Source organism: Salvelinus sp. IW2-2015, linkage group LG2 (genome assembly GCF_002910315.2).
Source record: "Salvelinus sp. IW2-2015 linkage group LG2, ASM291031v2, whole genome shotgun sequence".
Lineage (NCBI taxonomy): Eukaryota > Metazoa > Chordata > Actinopteri > Salmoniformes > Salmonidae > Salvelinus > Salvelinus sp. IW2-2015.
Genome location: NC_036839.1, coordinates 23,199,381 through 23,218,589, shown reverse-complemented (window position 1 = coordinate 23,218,589; position 19,209 = coordinate 23,199,381). Strand labels below are relative to the sequence as shown.

At 44.7% G+C, this 19,209-nt stretch overlaps 1 protein-coding gene across 1 annotated transcript in view; it reads right to left on the bottom strand.

The window, feature by feature from the left end:
- The window catches only part of LOC111972939 (semaphorin-5B-like), a 207,170-nt gene extending 188,636 nt beyond the window's left edge, over positions 1 to 18,534 (bottom strand). Inside the window, 1 exon segment of the mRNA XM_070447995.1 lies at positions 18,398 to 18,534. The gene's annotated coding sequence lies outside the window, so the exon portion shown is untranslated.
- Between the last annotated feature and the right edge of the window lie 675 nt (positions 18,535 to 19,209).

The window sequence follows — 19,209 nt, the reverse complement described above, 5'->3', positions numbered from 1 at the left end:
GGAGTAACCTGACTTACTGCCTTGACACAGTGGGGTAACTTGACTTACTGCCTGACACAGTGGGGTAACCATGCTTACTCCTTGATACAGTGGGTAAACCTGGCTTACTGTCTTGACACAGTGGGGTAACCTGGCTTACTGCCTTGATACAGTGGGGTAACCTGGCTTACTGTCTTGACACAGTGGGGTAACCTGTCTTACTGCCTTGATACAGTGGGGTAACCTGGCTTACTGCCTTGACACAGTGGGGTAACCTGGCTTCAGCCCCACATTAACTGTCATCCAAACCTCTTCTATGTCTCTCTTTCCCAGAGGACATCATAACTCACTTACAACATGTTGCTGAAATGAGAGAGCAGAGTGCAGCTGAAAAACACATACACCTGTGTTGAAATAGTGTAATTACAAGTCCTACCTTTGTCCATCTGCTACCTACCCATCAAACTATCAATCTCTCTATCATTCCACCATCTATCATCGATCCATCCTCCAACACACACACGGCATACACTCACACACACACACATATGCATATTGATGCCACACACACAAACACACTCACACATAGACACACTTTCACATACGCTGCTGTTACTGTTTATTATATATCCTGATGACCTAGTCACTATTACCCCTATTCCCACGTACATACTGTATTACCTGAATTACCTCAACTACCTCCTACCCCTGCACATTGACTCGGTACTGGTACTCCTTGTATATAGCCTCGTTATTGTTATTATTGTGTTACTATTTCCTTTTTTATTTAGCACATATTTGTCTTACTTTTTAACTCTGCGTTGTTGTGAATGGGCTCGTAAGTAAGCATTTCACTGTTCAGTCTACACCTGTTGTATTTGGCTCATGTGACCAATACAATTTGATTTGATGTACTACATGAACAGACCCCTAGAACATCCCAACAAGATATCACGGTTCGACATGGTTTGACTTCAGTATTCAACATTTGTTCGGGGGGGGGGGGGACGTCAGATTTCGACGGTTAGGGTTTAGGCATTCATTCTGAATGGTTACGGTAAGGGTTAAGGTTTGGGATAGGGTTAAAACAAAATAACAAATCAATGAGTGCCTAGCACTGGGATTGAACACACAACCCTCAGGCAGGACTTCGCATTGAGCTGAGCAGATAGACAAGGCTGTCGGGACAACATGTCAGTCATCATGCAGTTTTCAAGGCCATGCTAGACACACACACACACGCACATACACACGTACATACACACGTGCTAGACAGACAGGGACAGACTAGATACATGCGTGGGCTGATGCTGGGCTGGTGTGTTAACTAAACACACACAGGGGAGCACTGATGTCTGTCTGAACAAACTCAGATGTCTTGTCTGTTCTTATACCAACATGCCCACCAAAAACTCGGTTGTGAGCAGGGGAGGCCTGGTAGCAGACATATTTACTTTGAGACATAAAACATTTAGCACAGCCTGACTTACACTCTGTTGGGAGGGAGTGTTGTGCTTCCAGGGTCAGGGAGGTATGTCTGTCTGTTGCTCGCCACCCCAGTCTCCCCCAGTCTGCCCCAGTCTCCCCCAGTCTCCCCCAGTCTGCCCCAGTCTCCCCCAGTCTGCCCCAGTCTGCCCCAGTCTGCCCCAGTCTCCCCAGTCTGCCCCAGTCTGCCCCAGTCTCCCCCAGTCTGCCCCAGTCTCCCCCAGTCTGCCCAGTCTGCCCCAGGCCCCGGGGGAGGAGGGGAGACAAGCCAGGTGTGAAGGTCATCCAAAGATGGAGGCCTTTCTCTTCTGACCATGATGCTTAACCAAACACATACACACACACCAGCCCAACAGGTGCTCTTCTCCAGGGATAAAGGAGAAGGAGCAGTGGAGGGGAGGATGAGGGAGACAAATATAGAGGAAACCTTTCCCAAAGTAAAGACCCTCAAAGGGATTTAAATGTTCCTGGAATCCCAGCCTGGTTGGCCACAGTCAGAACATGAAAGGAAAGCAGGTCCCACTAACACCGCTTTGAGGTTTCCCTTCACATTAACATGGAGCTGAGGTCAGGCTAATCCATATGTTAAAAGGATTAGCTATAGGAGATGTATAGGGGATCCTGGTTAATGGTTTCTCCCATTAATATTATGGCTGTGTCCCACATGGCACCTATATAGTTCACTACTTTTGACAAGGGCCCATAGGAAATAGGGTGCCATTTGGCACGTACTGTACGAACACTGAAATGATTCCTACACCTCGGAGCTATATATCCCAGGTAGATATTGACAGTACTGTACAGTGTTCCTGGAATCATATGAGGGAACAGTGACTGGAAACAGGGGTGGTCCTTATCTGTGTCATGCAGGCGTCTTGCCTGCAGTCTTTTATCAGAGTCGTTTGCCTCATTAATGGGTTGCACGCTAACCATGGCACCGTGCCGTACTGCACCACATCTCAGAGTTGACTGGCCCTCGTGTCATCTGAAAACGCTAACACCTCTTTGATGTCTCAGGATGGAAACATTAAAAGAGGGGAGAGGATGGGGCTGGGTGGGTATCGTAATCAACGACATGGCTAGGAGGAAATAATGGGAAAGGTTTGTCCAAGACACCACCCAGATGAATATTTCTTTCCAGTATTGTACAAATTCAGTTTGGCTCGAAATTGGCCATAAAACAAGTGGGTTGTAGCTATGAGAAAGATCATTTATCAAGTTGGTTATAAACAAAGTGTTTGGTTACTAAACTGTGAGTCCCACTGTAGGAGGTAGTGGAGGCTATAGAAACAGAATGACTAGGATGGCATTGTATTTCTAGCGGGCTGGTTCTGACTGGACACACACACATACACACACACCCTGGACATTAATCACTGTCAACCCTCTCCTCTGTCTAAATGTGTCTGGGAGGAACATCAGTGCCCCCGCTCAAAACTACTGATCGCCATAGAAACAAGCGCCAACCTCACGCAAAACAAGCCAGTGACAAAGAGAGAAGTGGTTTGATTTAGCTCACAAAGTATTTCTGCCTTTAAAGGTGCAATATTCAGAAATTGCTCTGCCATTTCCTGGTTACTAAAATTCTAATAGTTCGCCTAATTTCAGTTTGTGTGAAAAAAACAAGCAATGTATAGTGTAGAAAATCATTGTACCATCTAAACCACTGTGAAATATCCTTTCAATGACCAAATATATTGTATTTTAATCTGTTTAAAGCTGATGTACAAATCTGAAAGTAAACTAAACCTAATGGGAAGCATAGAAATAGCGCACATAGAACATATCTACTGCTTCCTATACTTGCTTACAATGAGAATGACAGATCTATAACTCACATTTCTATGTGAATTTGGTCAGGTCATCCAAAAAGTTACATATTGCAGCTTTAATTGAATAAAAGCTGCAAGGACAAATATTAATATGCATGACACTTTATGCTGCCTTTCATAGTGTTTACCTCTTGAGAAAACATTCAGAGCCTCTTGTGTGCTGCTCTTTAGCCTGGATGAGACCATGCCTCCCAGAACTGTATGGTTTGAGGCTGAGGACTTAAGACACCTCTCAACCATACAAACCATGAAACACATTAGGCCCCCATTTTAAGAACGCAAAAAAGCAAGGCTAGCATCGAAAAAGCTTTCAGAATGCCTTGTGGTGCTGAGTCAGTGCTGTTGTATTGGAAGTGATCTTGTCCGGTTTGACAATAGCTCTGTCTGTGTTTTTCCGGCTGTCAAAATGTCACCCATTGTGTCTGGCCACTGAACTGTCACTGTACCCACATTGCATCCGCTCACCATAACCAGAGTGCTGCTTGGTATCCAGCTACTCAGAGCCCTGGTAAGAGACCCTTTTTGGGAATGTGGAGGATAACTTGGGGTTTTGGCATCAGACTAATGGATTCCTCTCAACTGCCAAACAAAAGGTCATTTAGAGACAAGAGAATTATTCCCCTGAACGCCTGGCTGCTGAGTGCAGTTGGTTCTACTGTATCAGGTCCAAATGCCACCATATTCCCTTTATAGTGCACTACTTTTGACCTGGGCCCATAGTGCTCTAGTCAAAAGTCGGGCACTGTATAGGGAATAGGGTGCAAATTGGGACACATACTATATCCAGTGGTGTAAAGACCTTAAGTAAAAGTACTTTAATGTACTACTTAAGTCATTTTTTGGGATATCTGTACTTTACTATTCTATTTATATTTTTGACTACTTTTACTCCACTACATTCCTAAAGACAATTATGTACTTTTTACTCCATATATTTTCCTTGACACCCAAAAGTACTGGTTACATTTCAAATGCTTAGCAGGAGAGGAAAATGGTCCAATTCACGCACTTATTAAGAGAACATCCCTGATCATCCCTACTGCCTCTGATCTGGCGGGACTCACCAAACACAAACGCTTCATTTGTAAATTATGTCTGAGTGTTGGAGCATGCCCCTGGGTATTGGTCAATTAAAATATCAAGAAAATGGTGCTGTCTGGTTTTCTTCATATAAGGAATGTGAAATGATTTATACTTTTACTTTTGATACTTAAGTATATTTGAGCAATTACATTTACTTTTCTTCCTTAAGTATTTTTAAATCCAAATACTTTTCGACTTTTACTCAAGTAGTATTTTACTAGGCGACTTTCACTTTTACTTGAGTCATTCTCTATTAAGGTATCTTTACTTTAACTTGAGTATGACCATTCAATACTTTTTCAACCACTGCCTGTATCTGTATCAGGCCAGTGTAGTAGGGCTATTCCAGCCTTCTAACCCCAGCTCACAATATTTAGCCTCATCAAATCAAATGTTATTTGTCACATGCTTCGTAAACAACAGATGTAGACTAATGCCTCGATCATACCGACAGCTTCATTGTGTTTTGGTACACCAGAAGTGCATTCATTTCCAATGGAACGCTGCATTTGCCTTGCATTTTTATTTATTTATTTAACCTTTATTTAACTAGGCAAGTTAGTTAAGAACAAATTCTTGTTTACAATGACGGCCTACCGCGGCCAAACCCTAACCCGAACAACACTGGGCCAATTGTGCGCTGCCCTATGGAACTCCCAATCACGGCCAGTTGTGAAACAGCCTGGAAGGATGGGACCCAAACACAGCATCCCCTAGGGACCTTGTCCATCCATCCAAGTTTCACAACTGTGTGGGTTTATCCCAACTGCATTACAGTAACTGTCAATCAACCCCAAGGTGTTACATTTGTCCATGGTTTCAATAACAAACTCTGATTCTCCCATCACATTTAGCTTTGCAATATTATTAGGCCCACACTGTGACTCTCAGCCAGTGTAATTACCTTCTTAAGCCTAGGCGTCCCGCTAGACAACTTCCGGTGAAATTGGAGGGCGCCAATTCAAATAAATAATCATAAAAATGTGGGATATTAAACATTTAGGTACATATAAAAGTGTCTTATATCGGTTGAAAATTTAAATTCCTGTTAATCTAACTGCACTGTCCAATTTACAGTAGCTATTACAGTGAAAACATGCCATGCGATTGTTCGAGGACAGTGCCCCACCGGCACAGGTTTGATAAATTCACAAATAGCGATTAAACATTCACTTACTTTTTGAAAATCTTCCTCTGATTTGTCATCCAAAGGGTCCCAGCTATAACATGTTGTGTCGTTTTGTTAGATAAAATCCTTCTTTATATCCCAAAAAATCAGTTTAGTTGGCGCCTTCGATTTGAGTAATCCACTCATTCAACATGAGAAAGGAATCCAAAATTCTACCCTTAAACTTTGTTTCAACAAGTCAAAATACGTTTCTATATACTCCTTACATACCCTAAAATGTAATCAAACTATAACATTTCTTACGGAAAGAAGTATGTTCAATATGAAACCGATTTTAGCAGGTGGCCTGTCTTCATGGCGTGGCAAACACGAATTTCCAAGACTGTGTCCTTCTACTAAAACTGTTATTTCTTATTCGTTTTTGAATTTACAAGCCTGATACCTTGAACATACACTGCTGACACCCTGTTGAAGCCATAGGTATTGCATCCAGGGAGCAAATTTTCCGTATGACTGTCACGTTCGTCATACGAAGGAGACCAAGGTGCAGCGTGGTATGCGTACATTCTTATTTATTTTAACGAATGAACACTGAACAAACTAACAAAATAACAAAACGAACCGTGAAGCTATATGGATAGTGCAGACAGGCAACTAAACATAGAACAAGAACCCACAAATACCACAGGGGAAATGGCTACCTAAATATGATCCCCAATCAGAGACAACGATAAACAGCTGCCTCTGATTGGGAACCATATCAGGCCACCATAAACATACAAATACCTAGACCTAGACATACAAAAACCCTAGACAAATATAAAAACTAGCGTAATCCACCCTAGTCACACCCTGACCTAACCAAAATATAAAGAAAACAGAGATATCTCAGGTCAGGGCGTGACAGTACCCCCCCCCCCAAAGGTGCGGACTCCTGGTCGCAAACCTGAACCTATAGTGGAGGGTCTGGGTGGGCATCTACCCTTGGTGGCGGCTCTGGTTCTGGACGCCGCCCCCCCTCTTTACGCTGATCAATCCACCTTTGTAGAACCGGACCGAGGATCATCGCCGGAGGTCCTGGACTGCGGATCATCGCCGGAGGCTGGACTGCGGATCATCGCCGGAGGCCCTGGACTGGGGACCGTCGCCCGAAGCCCCGGACTGGGGAACGTCGCCGGAGACCCCGGACTGGGGACCGTCGCCGGAGATCCAGGACTGGGGACCGTCGCCGGAGCCCCCGACTGGGACCGTCGCGGAGACCCCGGACCCCCCTCTTTACGCTGATCAATCCGCCTTTGTAGAACCGGACCGAGGATCATCGCCGGAGGCTCTGGACTGCGGATCATCGCCGGAGGCCCTGGACTGCGGATCATCACCGGAGGCCCTGGACTGGGGACCGTCGCCCGAGACCCCGGACTGGGGAACGTCGCCGGAGACCCGGACTGGGGACCGTCGCCGGAGATCCAGGACTGGGGACCGTCGCCGGAGCCCCCGACTGGGGACCGTCGCCGGAGACCCCGGACTGAGGATCTTCGCTGGAACCCCGGACTGGGGACCGTCGCTGGAGGCTCCGGACTGGGGATCGTCGCTGGAGGCTCCGGACTGGGGATCGTTGCTGGAGGCTCCGGACTGGGGATCGCCGCTGGAGGCTCCGGACTGAGATTGCCGCTGGAAGCTCCGGACTGGAGATCGTCTGTGGAGGTTCCGGACTGTGGACCGTCGATGGAGATCCAGGACTGGGGACCGTCGGTGGAGGTTCCGGACTGGGACCGTCGCCAGAGGCCCCGGACTGAGGATCTTCGCTGGAGACCCCGGACTGGGGACCGTCGCTGGAGGCTCCGGACTGGGGATCGTCGCTGGAGGCTCCGGACTGGGGATCGCCGCTGGAGGCTCCGGACTGGAGATCGCCGCTGGAAGCTCCGGACTGGAGATCGTCTGTGGAGGTTCCGGACTGTGGACCGTCGATGGAGATCCAGGACTGGGGACCGTCGGTGGAGGCCCCGGACTGTGGACCGTCGCCAGAGGCCCCGGACTGAGGATCTTCGCTGGAGACCCCGGACTGGGGACCGTCGCTGGAGGCTCGCTGGGGATCATCGCTGGAGGCTCCGGACTGGGGATCGCCGCTGGAGGCTCCGGACTGGAGATCGCCGCTGGAAGCTCCGGACTGGAGATCGTCTGTGGAGGTTCCGGACTGTGGACCGTCGTTGGAGGTTCCGGACTGTGGACCGTCGTGGAGGTTCCGGACTGTGGACCGTCGGTGGAGGTTCCGGACTGTGGACCGTCGTTGGAGGCTCCGGACTGTGGGACCGTTGGTGGAGGTTCCGGACTATGGCCCGTCGTTGGAGGTTCCGGACTGTGGCCCGTCGTTGGAGGTTCCGGACTGTGGCCCGTCGTTGGAGGTTCCGGACTGTGAAACGTTGCCGGAAGCTCTGGACTGGGTACTGTCGCCGGAAGCTCTGGACTGGGTACTGTCGCCGGAAGCTCTGGACTGGGTACTGTCGCCGGAAGCTCTGGACTGGGAATTGTCGCCGGAAGCTCTGGACTGTGGAAGCGCACTGGAAGCCTGATGCGTGGTGCCGGAACTGGTGGTACCGGGCTGAGGACACGCATCTCAGGGCGAGTACGGGGAAGAGGCACAGGACGTATTGGACTGTGGAGGCGCACTGGAGGCCTGATGCGTGATGCCGGTACTGGTGGTACCGGGCTGGGGACACGCACCTCAGGGCGAGTGCGGAGAGGAGGCACAGGACGTACTGGACTGTGGATGCTCACTGGAGAACTGATGCGTGGGACCGGTACCGGTGCACCGGGCTGATGACACGCACCTCAGGGCGAGTGCGAGGAAGAGGCACAGGACGTACTGGACTGTGGAAGCGCACTTGATGGAGAGTGCGAGGAGCAGGAACAGGACACACCGGGTTGTGAAGGTACACTGGAGACCTGGTGTGTATAGCCGGCATCAATTGTTCCGGAACTTTAACACACGTTTCAGGACGAGTACGAGGAACTGACACAGGTGGCATCGGACAGCTAACACGCTCCTCAGGACGAATGTCGTGCATACTACGCCAAACCAACAGCTTCCACTCTCCTCCAATTTGATCAACACCTCCTCGAAGGTCTCATACTCTCCCCTCCGTTCACTCTCCTCCAATTGTCCAATAACTCTCGACAGTCTCTGACTCACCCTCAACTTCGCCGACTGCTCCATGTGCCCCCCCCTCTTCTTTGGGTTTCTGTGGCTTTCCTCCCCGACGTCGTTGCTGTCCTCATGCTCCTAGGCGACTCCCTGACTGACTCCATGTGCCCCCCAATTTATTTTCTTGTGGTTTCTGTGGCCTACCTCATTGGTATAACTCCTCGTATATCGCCGTCCGCCTTCGCTGCCTCTATCTCCTCTTTAGGAAGGCGATACTCCCCAGCCTGCGTCCATGGTCCTGCTCATCCAGGATCTCCTCCAGGTCCATTCCTCCTGAACACGCTGCTTGGTCCATTTTTGTGTGGGTTCTTCTGTCACGTTCGTCATACGAAGGAGACCAAGGTGCAGCGTGGTATGCATGCATTCTTATTTATTTTAACGAATGAAACTGAACAAATAACAAAATACAAAAACGACCATGAAGCTATATGGATAGTGCAGACAGGCAACTAAACATAGAACAAGAACCCACAAAACACAAAGGGGAAATTGCTACCTAAATAATGATCCCCAATCAGAGACAACGATAAACAGCTGCCTCTGATTGGGAACCATATCAGGCCACCATAAACATACAAATACCTAGACCTACAAAACCCTAGTCATACAAAAACCCTAGACAAATACAAAAACTAGCGTAATCCACCCTAGTCACACCCTGACCTAACCAAAATATAAAGAAAACAAAGATATCTCAGGTCAGGGCATGACAATGACCTTATACTTGCCATTGTAAGAGGATGGTCCCTCAAAAAAATGAAAATTAAGGTTGGTTTTTCTTTGGATTTTCTCCTACCATATCTATTGGGTTATATTCTCCTACATTATTTAAAAGTTTCTACAAACTTTAAAGTGTTTTCTTTCCAATGGTACCAATTATATGCATATCCTGGCTTCAGGGCCTGAGCAACAGGCAGTTTACTTTGGGCACGTCATTCAGGCGGAAATTTAGAAAAAAGGGGCCTAGCCCTAAGAAGTTTTAAGACCCTCTATTTTAGGGGTAGGTAATTAGATTCAGCCGGCGGCCAATTATGGGGGGCAGGAACATAATAATTTGTACACAGCAAATGACAGCAATTAAGCCCAATTATTGAAAATAACATAATAATTTCATACCTTGATTACATTGAGACACAATCACATATGTCTCTCTGTATTTGTGGGTCCAAAGGACTGGATTTTCAAGCACAGGTGAATGGCTTTGTACAGTGGCGGGAACCCATTCATAAAAAGGGTCTGAATGCGCCTTCACAACTCCCAGGATGAGGAGTACATCAAGTTACTGTAAGTACACATCTCAATTTCTGAAATTCAACCGCGGTTATTGAACAGGTATTCACATACAGAGAACAGAATTAGGATTCTTAACAATATTAGGTGATCGGTGTAATAATGGCCAAGAGATCGCTAAAATGTGTTGTTTGTTGCTTCTGTGCCAGCTTGCTGCATACACACGCGCATTACACTTCGCGCATACACTCTGCTGCGCATACACTCTGCTGCGCATTACACACACCGGTGCTCAATAAACAATGAAATAGTGCCTTTGTATCTGTGATAATTTATACTAGATGGTGACGGGGTGAGAACCGTCACACTTGTGATCAGATTTCCTACATAAAAAAAAAAAATTCAGCTGAATTCCTGGTGACTTTACAGTCTTTTTTTTTATACCAAAATCACTTGCGGGCTGACCCCTGCTCTATTTGAACGTGCTGATGAGATATGGAGAAATAGACATGAGAACATGAAGATAGTGTGCACTATTTTCACCAGTGTTACTATAATCAACTGTTAATTACAGTATTCCGGGTCCTGGTCAAAAGTCTGCACTATATAGGGAATAGGGTGCCATTTAGGAGACACCCTTACTGTTGATTATCTGATTATGTTGAAGAGTTTCTGACCAGGGGGAGAGGATGTCACCACTTGTTCTGGCAGCTCTCTAGCCATGCCACACACACAAACACACATGCACAAACACACACACACACTGTTAAAGCCACTGGCTGTTCTCTAGTCATGCTGAGGACCACAGGACTGTCAGTCTCTGGCACTAATGAGACTATTAGACAGTATGTCCCACTCGAGATAGCTAATCAAAGACAGTTCATGGGCAAATGTGTTTGGTTCACTTCACAACCCCTCTGTGTTATTGGACTGGGAAGAGGAAGAGGCCAAAACACAGGTGACTGTAAATTAAAATAAAAAAATGATAGAAAATGTTCATATTCAACAGTGCTACTATAATATAAAAACTGAAAAGCCAGATGTGATAGTCCTGGGGTCTCCTAGCTAGACTGTGTTGATGTATGCTAGAGGCATCTTCCTATATGAACCATGCCCTACAGTACGCCTACAGCTATTTCCTCTCGGAGCAAAGCCTTAGGCAAGAATAGAGACTTCTCTCCCCTCAGGTAAGTCTAAAAAGGAAGGGAAAGGTTTTGTATTGTGTGACAGTGCATTTCCACTTTCACAAAAGACCTGTTCCTACGGGACATTGACCCTGGGCAAAAGGCCTCAAGACCAAAGACTCATAGAGGCTATGGTGAGGGGAGACAGCCTCAGAAGCCTGCCTATACACACACACACACACACACACACACACACACACACACACACACACACACACACACACACACACACACACACACACACACACACACAAAACACAACACACAGTCAGAGAGCTCCTCCTTGAACACAGGGGTATTAAATCACTGGAGCAGGGATAATGTTCCCACCATCACCACAAAGCCTCTAACACCCATCTCCTAACACAGTCCTTCGGGTCGCCTGTTACTCTCAAAGAGCCCCCTTTCCTAAAGCTTTGGGGGGGTTTCACCATTTCACTATCATGCATCCACGGCATCAATGGGAATAGTGTTCCTCCCCCCACAATAGCCAAATCAACTGTGGGAGCGTTTTCTTCCTCTCCCCCTTTCTTTCTCCTCCTCATTGAGGCCTTGTAGGGCTGAACAGGCACATGCTTTCACGTTGCTTCATGTACAACTACAGCTAGCGTTCCTTTGACAGAAAGGGGGTGTGACAATGGTCAGAAATGTAAAAACAAAAGCTGAGTGAATTCATAGTCTCTTGTCCAACAACAAAAGCATATCAACAATCCATAATTTATGTGGTCAGTTGAGGTTAGGATGAGATATACATTATAGTGCCACTTCAAGACCATAACAAACATACATGTGTGCAAGTAACAATGATTATAACAGGGTCATTTCAGGGCAGAAAAATCCCTTCATAAACTGTTGACCAGACTGTCAATCAACTGAATTTCAGCACTTAAAGAGATTTTTTTTTTTACTTACAGACTTTAAATGGCCATTGTCTTCTCTTTCTTCTCCATTCTGTCTGTTTACGACAATAAGGAGGGGAGGATAAGGAAAACAATAACAACAAGGACAACATCGATAAGACTCTGCAGACAAATTGAGCCTGTTCGCTCGCATCAAGCATTAATTAGGGGTTGCACACTACGCGGCCCGGAGGCGGAGCGGCCATATTGGATTTCACAGGCTGGTGAAGCTGGCTAGAGCAGTGAACCGCAGAGACCAGGTTACACACGGAGGATGTGTCTCAAATGGCACCCTATCCATAGGGTTCTGGCCAAAGTGCACTACAGTGAATAGAGTGCCATTTAGGACGCACACAGACAGACACTGAAGACCATGCCAAATACACAGCATTCAAACACAATGACCACCATGGGTCCTGAGAGATTGAATGGGTCCAGTCAGAGTCCAGAGAGACTTCATATAATAATTCATTCACATCCTATCCATTTATTCTCTGTGTGTGAGCAACCTCTCCACCCAGAGAGAAGCCTCACATAGGCTATTCCTTTTCTCTCTAGTCTAGATTGTCTGGTGATAAAGCTTTAAAAATGACTTTTCATCCATTCAACACTCTACCCTCACTTCCTTATTGCCTTAAGGCCTAAGAAAAGTCCCTGTATTTTGTTGGCAACGAGACAATAAAAAATAGTCAAACTATCCCAGAACCAGCCTTTATTTTTCCTGCTTAATGGCAAGTGAAATAATGAATCAAACAAGCAACAGGTACCAGTTATCACTCTGCTAAATAGGCACTTTCCATTCTGTTAGCTTTCCCCCTCACATGAGAATTCTAGGGCCCTGCTCAGCTGTCCACAAGGGCCCCAGTATTTTTACTGTCAACCAGCAGCAGGTGAAATACAGTGGGGTCCGAAGTTATTAACACCCTTGATAAAGATGAGCAATAATGACTGTATAAAAGAAATGATTAACATACTGAGCTATATTGTATGCAAAAAAAATTGAAATTATATTTTATACTAATACAATTGCTCAGAGAAATATATTTTTTCCCTCTCAAAAACAGTGGTCAAAATAATTGACACACCTGTTTTGATTACCTTTCAATACCTAACGGAAATTAGCCTTTTTCTACAATGTAGATCCTTCCCCACATTGGGAAGGATCTTAAGGCTTGCACACATCACACCGAATGTGGATCTAGTGTATTTTAGGGACCACCCTCAGTAGACCTGAATCCCGACATTTTCATGCAATTCTACATCGATGCTCACTTAGTTCTCAAATTACGGCCGGCTCACTGTTCAAAGGTGCTAAGTACCCTCAGCCAGCAAAAGCTATTGGTGTGTCTGAGCCCCTAGATCATTCCTCCATACAGAATCCTTCCACATCCTTGATATCCTCCCTCTGTACTTATGGACTGCCCTCTTCAATTCAAACCACAGGTTTTCAATGGGTTTCAAGTCCGGAGACTGAGATGGTCATTGCAAAATGTTGATTTTGTGGTCAATTAACCATCTCGTTGTGGATTTTGATGTGTGGTTGGGGTTATTGTCTTGCTGGAATATCCACTTGCGGCCAAGTTTCAGCCTCCTGGCAGAGACAACCAAGTTTTGGGCAAAAATGGGCAAAAATGTCCAGGTACATTGACCTTAACAAATGCCCCAGGCCAGGGGAAGCAAAATAGCCCCATAGCGTCAAAGATCCACCACAGTATTTTACAGTAGATATAGGGTTCTTTTCTGCTCCTGCATTCTCATTTCGACGCCAAACCCACCAGTGGTGTGCATGGCAAAAGAGCTCTATTTTCATGTCATCTGACCAAAGCACCGGTTCCAATCCAAGTGCCAATGCCATTTAGCAAACTGCAGGTGTTTACAATTGTTGGATGACATGATAATAGAGCTATTTGGTCACACAGAGATGGATTTGAGGCAGAGCCAAGAGTTTAGGGAGTTGGTGACACTCTAACCTGTCCTCCTTACACCAAACAAGCCCCATGACAGTCCCACCAGGGAGGAAACCTATCATCAGCACCAGTGGACAAACAAACAACTGAAGGATCTCCAGATAGATGGAATGGCAAAGAAGGGCCTTCACAAGTCATTGTGCCTCAAGCTAGTATTTCAATGTATTTACACAGTGGATGGCGAAGGAAGGACTTGACTGTGTTTGCCATTTGTGTTGAGAATATTAAACATTTGATAGTAAAGGACAGCTGTCTGCAAAGCCACAAAACAAAGTGGGTAGCACACACACACACGCACTGACACACACACACCTTTAGATCTAGCACCAATACCACCAAACACATCAGAGAGAGGTTTTCTCTGAAAAGGCATGTGGGTAGCTACGTAGTTGGGTTTGTTCTGCTCACCACTAACCCAATTACCATATGAATAAAACTGAACCCCACTTTTAAAGGATAAAAAAAGTCCCTCTCCTTTCAACGGCCCACAGCCCTGAACAAAGCGCAACAGGAAAAACCAAACTCCCCAGACTGGAAGGAGAAGGAGGCATGACAGAGCCAGACAGCCTTACAGCAGTTCTGTTGGCATCTTTACCAAGTCAAAGTATGGCATTGGCAAGTTGCTTTGAAGGTAGTGGCATACTTCACTCACAATTCCACCATTGTAAAAGCGTGGATTTTGTAAACAACTTCTCTGTGCCAAGCGACAGATCAATAGGTGAGGTGCTATATAGCTATATGTTTATTATTGTCAAGAGGCATTCCTGACAGAATAACTCAGGGGCATTCTAACGATGAATCTGTCTCTATTGTGGCAGGAGGCCCCTTGAATACCAAGGGTTGGCTATTCAATATGCTTTGAGAGAAATAACACTGGCATAACATTACATTATTATGTAGACCCTATGAAAAACGTAGTTCAATCAACATATCATTTATTTCTGGGCCCAAAAAGGTGTATTTTTTTAATCATATTCTCACATCAACATTAGCTGGCAGCTGCACATAAACTAAAGTGATTGTGTGCAATTGAAATGGAGCTAAACCTCTGCATGCGCCTTATCTCTCCCCTATAGTACACAACACCAGATCCACTGTATCTTCAGAGTCTTCGTTATCTCCTCTGGCTCTGACACGCACTCTCTCCTCTAGCATCCAGCAGTCAGGACTATATTGAGCATGGGCTGCGTCTGAAATAGGGCTCTGGTCAAAAGTAGTGCACTAACAGGAAATAGGGTGCCATTTCAGACGTATTCATGGTCTCCCATTTTTCCATCCAGGTACTGATATCTGATATCTGATAACTGCAGCCGGCAGGTCGGTCAGATCAAGTTCCTCGGTCTGTCTGCATTAAACTTTTATCTCAGTTGTCCCCTCTCAATTGATGCGCCGACTGCCGACGTCAGAAATAATTCATATGGCTTAAATATGCACTATTAAAACTTTGATGAGCGCCAAGGACTCATTATTCCACCCATCAGACATATTAATGAATAGAAATAATTTATGCTGATATCAGATGGCTTTTGACTTTGCCATCCCCCCATATAATAGATATGTGGACGCCATGGTTACATAGACCAACACTATAGTCGTCTGTCCACAAGGCTTGGTGTGTGTTTGTCTCAGAGAGACCCTTTGCTCAGTTAACCCACCAACCAAGAAATGTCAAGGGCCCTCATAAGTTCATTAAAGATGAAAACCTGTTTTACATCTGAAAGGACGGACTCAGGAATCTAAGACAGTACTTGAATTAACGTCCATCCGAGTAGGGGTTTGTATGAATATTAATAGAATGGGCAGCGCATTTGTTCAAGGCGTGGTGCTGTAAAGACTTCAGTGAACTGCTGAACAAGGGCTCTGGTCCAAAGTAGTACACTATAAAGGAAATCGGGTGCAGTCTGGGACGCACCCCAGATGAGCACATTTGTTTGCTCAGGGCAAACTGGAGACTGAAAACATTACCCTGGTCTCATTACAGGTGTCTGATGGAAAACAGTGTATACATCCAGGTTTGAATAAGAATTAGATAGAATCAAATCAGAAATAAGCAATGTGTTATTATGTGCAACGCTGTGTGACTGTGAGAGAAGCTGTCAGCAGAGCAGTATGCTTCCCATTAGTTCACTGATACCGTGATTGTTTCCCAATGCTATTGTGAATGGCTGGAAAATCCCTTCGCATTGTTACTGATACACTGTCTATACAAAAGCCAATTAATGCCAGATAAAGGGAGGATTGTGTAAGTTAGAAACAAATTCTCAACTTTCATGGTGCTTGACATAGGCTATAATGGAAATATTATAGGGAAGTGAGTATCCAAGAGTTGAATATAAACACGAAAAGTAATAAGGCAGTGACAGCAATAAGCAGCAACTTTGAAAATAGTTTACTACCAAGCGCATTTAAAGTACTGTACCATTTCAGTGGACACTGGACAGACACTGATGTGCGTAAACGCGATGCGTAAAATGTTTTTTACGCAAATTGTGGAAAAACAAACCAAATTTAGGCACATCTCCAAACAGTCTATCAAGAGCTTTGATGCATAGTGGTACGCACTGAATTAACCAATTGGTTGCTATGGGCCTACTGAAAAATGGTATCTAATTACAATTAACCTATTTTTATGACAGACTTCTGAGTATTAACAAACAGACTAAAGATAAACGAACCAACGGCTCACGGGCTGAACTAATACATTTGACATGTTGATAGCATAGTGAACAACATTCAACAGCGTAGCCGCAATTCATTAACAGGAACAGATGTGTCTGCAGAGGCTCCATAGATAAACCATTCCGGAAATAAACGATAAACCTCGGATTTCGAGTCAGATAGCCTCACTGTCCTCACTCTATAGCCCAACAAAACTGACAGTATTTCAGGGCAATTCAGGTCCAACAAATAAGAGGAGATTTCATATTTAGATAAAGTATTAAAAAATATGAAAGTATACGAAAATATGTCAGCAATGCAGGTGTACATGCTTTCGGCCACACTCTCTCCCCCTCTCACCTGCCTGTGGTTCTACAGCTGTGCAGCTTTGCTGAACACTGCCCTCTATCGCGCTCTAAAAATGCAACATTCTCAAATGGATTCAATACCAATTTAAAACGGAGCCTTGAACTTGAAAAGCATTCAATTGGTGTTTCAGCCGAGTCGTCATTATTTACCTGTTCTCTGTTTGGATGTGTTGTAATACCTGAAGTAATTATATGTTATTCTATGCAATGTGGCCGCAGGGTGAACATGGCTTGCAGAATAGAAGTGTCTGAGATGCGTAAAGGGGAGAAAGACTTCACCTACCATAAGAATCAATGCTAAATTCAGAAATGTGACATTTACTGTATTCGTTTATAGTTTTTAATTTCTACAAACTAATAATGAATCAACTTCACATCAAGGAGGAATAAGGGAATAAGGGAAGGCAACTCGCGGTTGTTGGGAATATAATGTTCTCTGTGCGCAACGACCTATATTCGCTCTTTTTTGTGTGCAAAATCCGCAAGCTGTAAAACTGATATATAACAGGTATCAGTGGGATGCCAGTAATACATCTGCAATATTATTATACATCCACTATCAACTTGGCACCCATGCCGTTGCGCAAGACTAAAGAAAAAGGACAACCGGTGCAAGGTCTATTCTCCAAGCTGCATGAGTCATTTCAATGTTATTTTATGACACTACTTTTCTCATTTATTTGAGAAAAACAGACATTTCTAATCACAGGACAAAAGAAAGAAAGAAAGAAAGAAAGAGAAAAGCGAATGTGGAGAGTCTACTCTCTGGACCTCTGCATCTTTCTAACATTACCCCACCGGTCCTGATTACGGACAGCACAACACAATTAAGTTTATAACAGTGGAAATGTGGCGGTAGGTTCCTGCAGCCCAAAAATGCCTCTGATCCTCGGCTGGACGTGAGTAGAAAGTAAAGCTCGAGCGGTATAAAAGACCCGCTAACTGCTGTGAATAAACATAAGATATTATGGAACAAACTACGACGCCAACAGTGCCCTCTATTCAAGGTATGATTACATTGACAAGATAGGAGGCACACAGAAATACTGTTATGTGTAAGTAACACGATTTGTTAACTGAAACTTCTAATTCATCGCATGATAAATGGTTTGGATGTAAAATGTGGAAACGGTGCTCAATATAAGCTATTTTATCAATACCTTGACAAAAAATTGTGTTTTACTCCTTATCTATAACTAGCACCATTTTGGAAAAGGATAATCATTCCAGAATAAAATGTTTATTGGAAAGTTAGGCTATTTGTTTATTTCGTTTTAAAAGTTAAATTTAAATCGAATTACTATTGTGCCATCGCAAATATTCCAATATGACAAAGGGCCATGCAATTCAACTGTCCAATAGATACATGAAAGTGTATTCTTACCTTTGATGTTTTTTCTAACTTGTTCTAAATGTCACGCAAAGCACGAGAGCTCTCCTTGATTCTTCAGGCTACCTCAACAGAAGTCTATCTCCCTCCTCTCTCCAATGTCTCGATCAAAACGACCTGCAGCTGGTTACTGCGCTCTCTCTGCGAGTTGGAAGCTACTACAAGGACCATCGCAACTCTAACCGAGAGGGGTGCACAAGAGAGAATTTGCTATTTTAAAAAAATGACAAGCGCATATACATACTTAGAGTATGGAGTAACGGTTTGTGATGACCTCCCTGTGTTTCATATTAAAGACACTTCACTAACGTCATTTGTTTTATTATTATCTGGTGATGTGCAATACATGTTATTTTACTTACAAAAACACCCCTCATTGATCATGGTCTCCCCGGATGCTGATCTTCTATGTGATGTTGGTACCAATATAAAGCCTGACTATTGTTTTTTTTTAAGGGAACCCTTGTCAACCTGCTTACAATGACTTTATATCTGAATCTACGGAAATTCAAGATAATTTTCACACAGAAAAACGAAAAACATTAAATTATCTCTGATGGCAGTTGATTTCAGCTTTGAAGTTTGAATAGTTTAGTTCAGTCACAGTGGTCTGACTGTAGCGGGATTCCTGATTTCCCGGCACTAGCACAGGTTGAGAGCAGTAGCCTACATGATGCGCCCACATCGAGCAGCCTTTCCAGACTTGGATCGTTGCCTGAGTTATGTTCCCATTTATTTTCAGACAAATAACATATGCCTGGAGTAAGTTTGCATTTAAATAGATTACGTTGTAAGGAGAGGTGCAC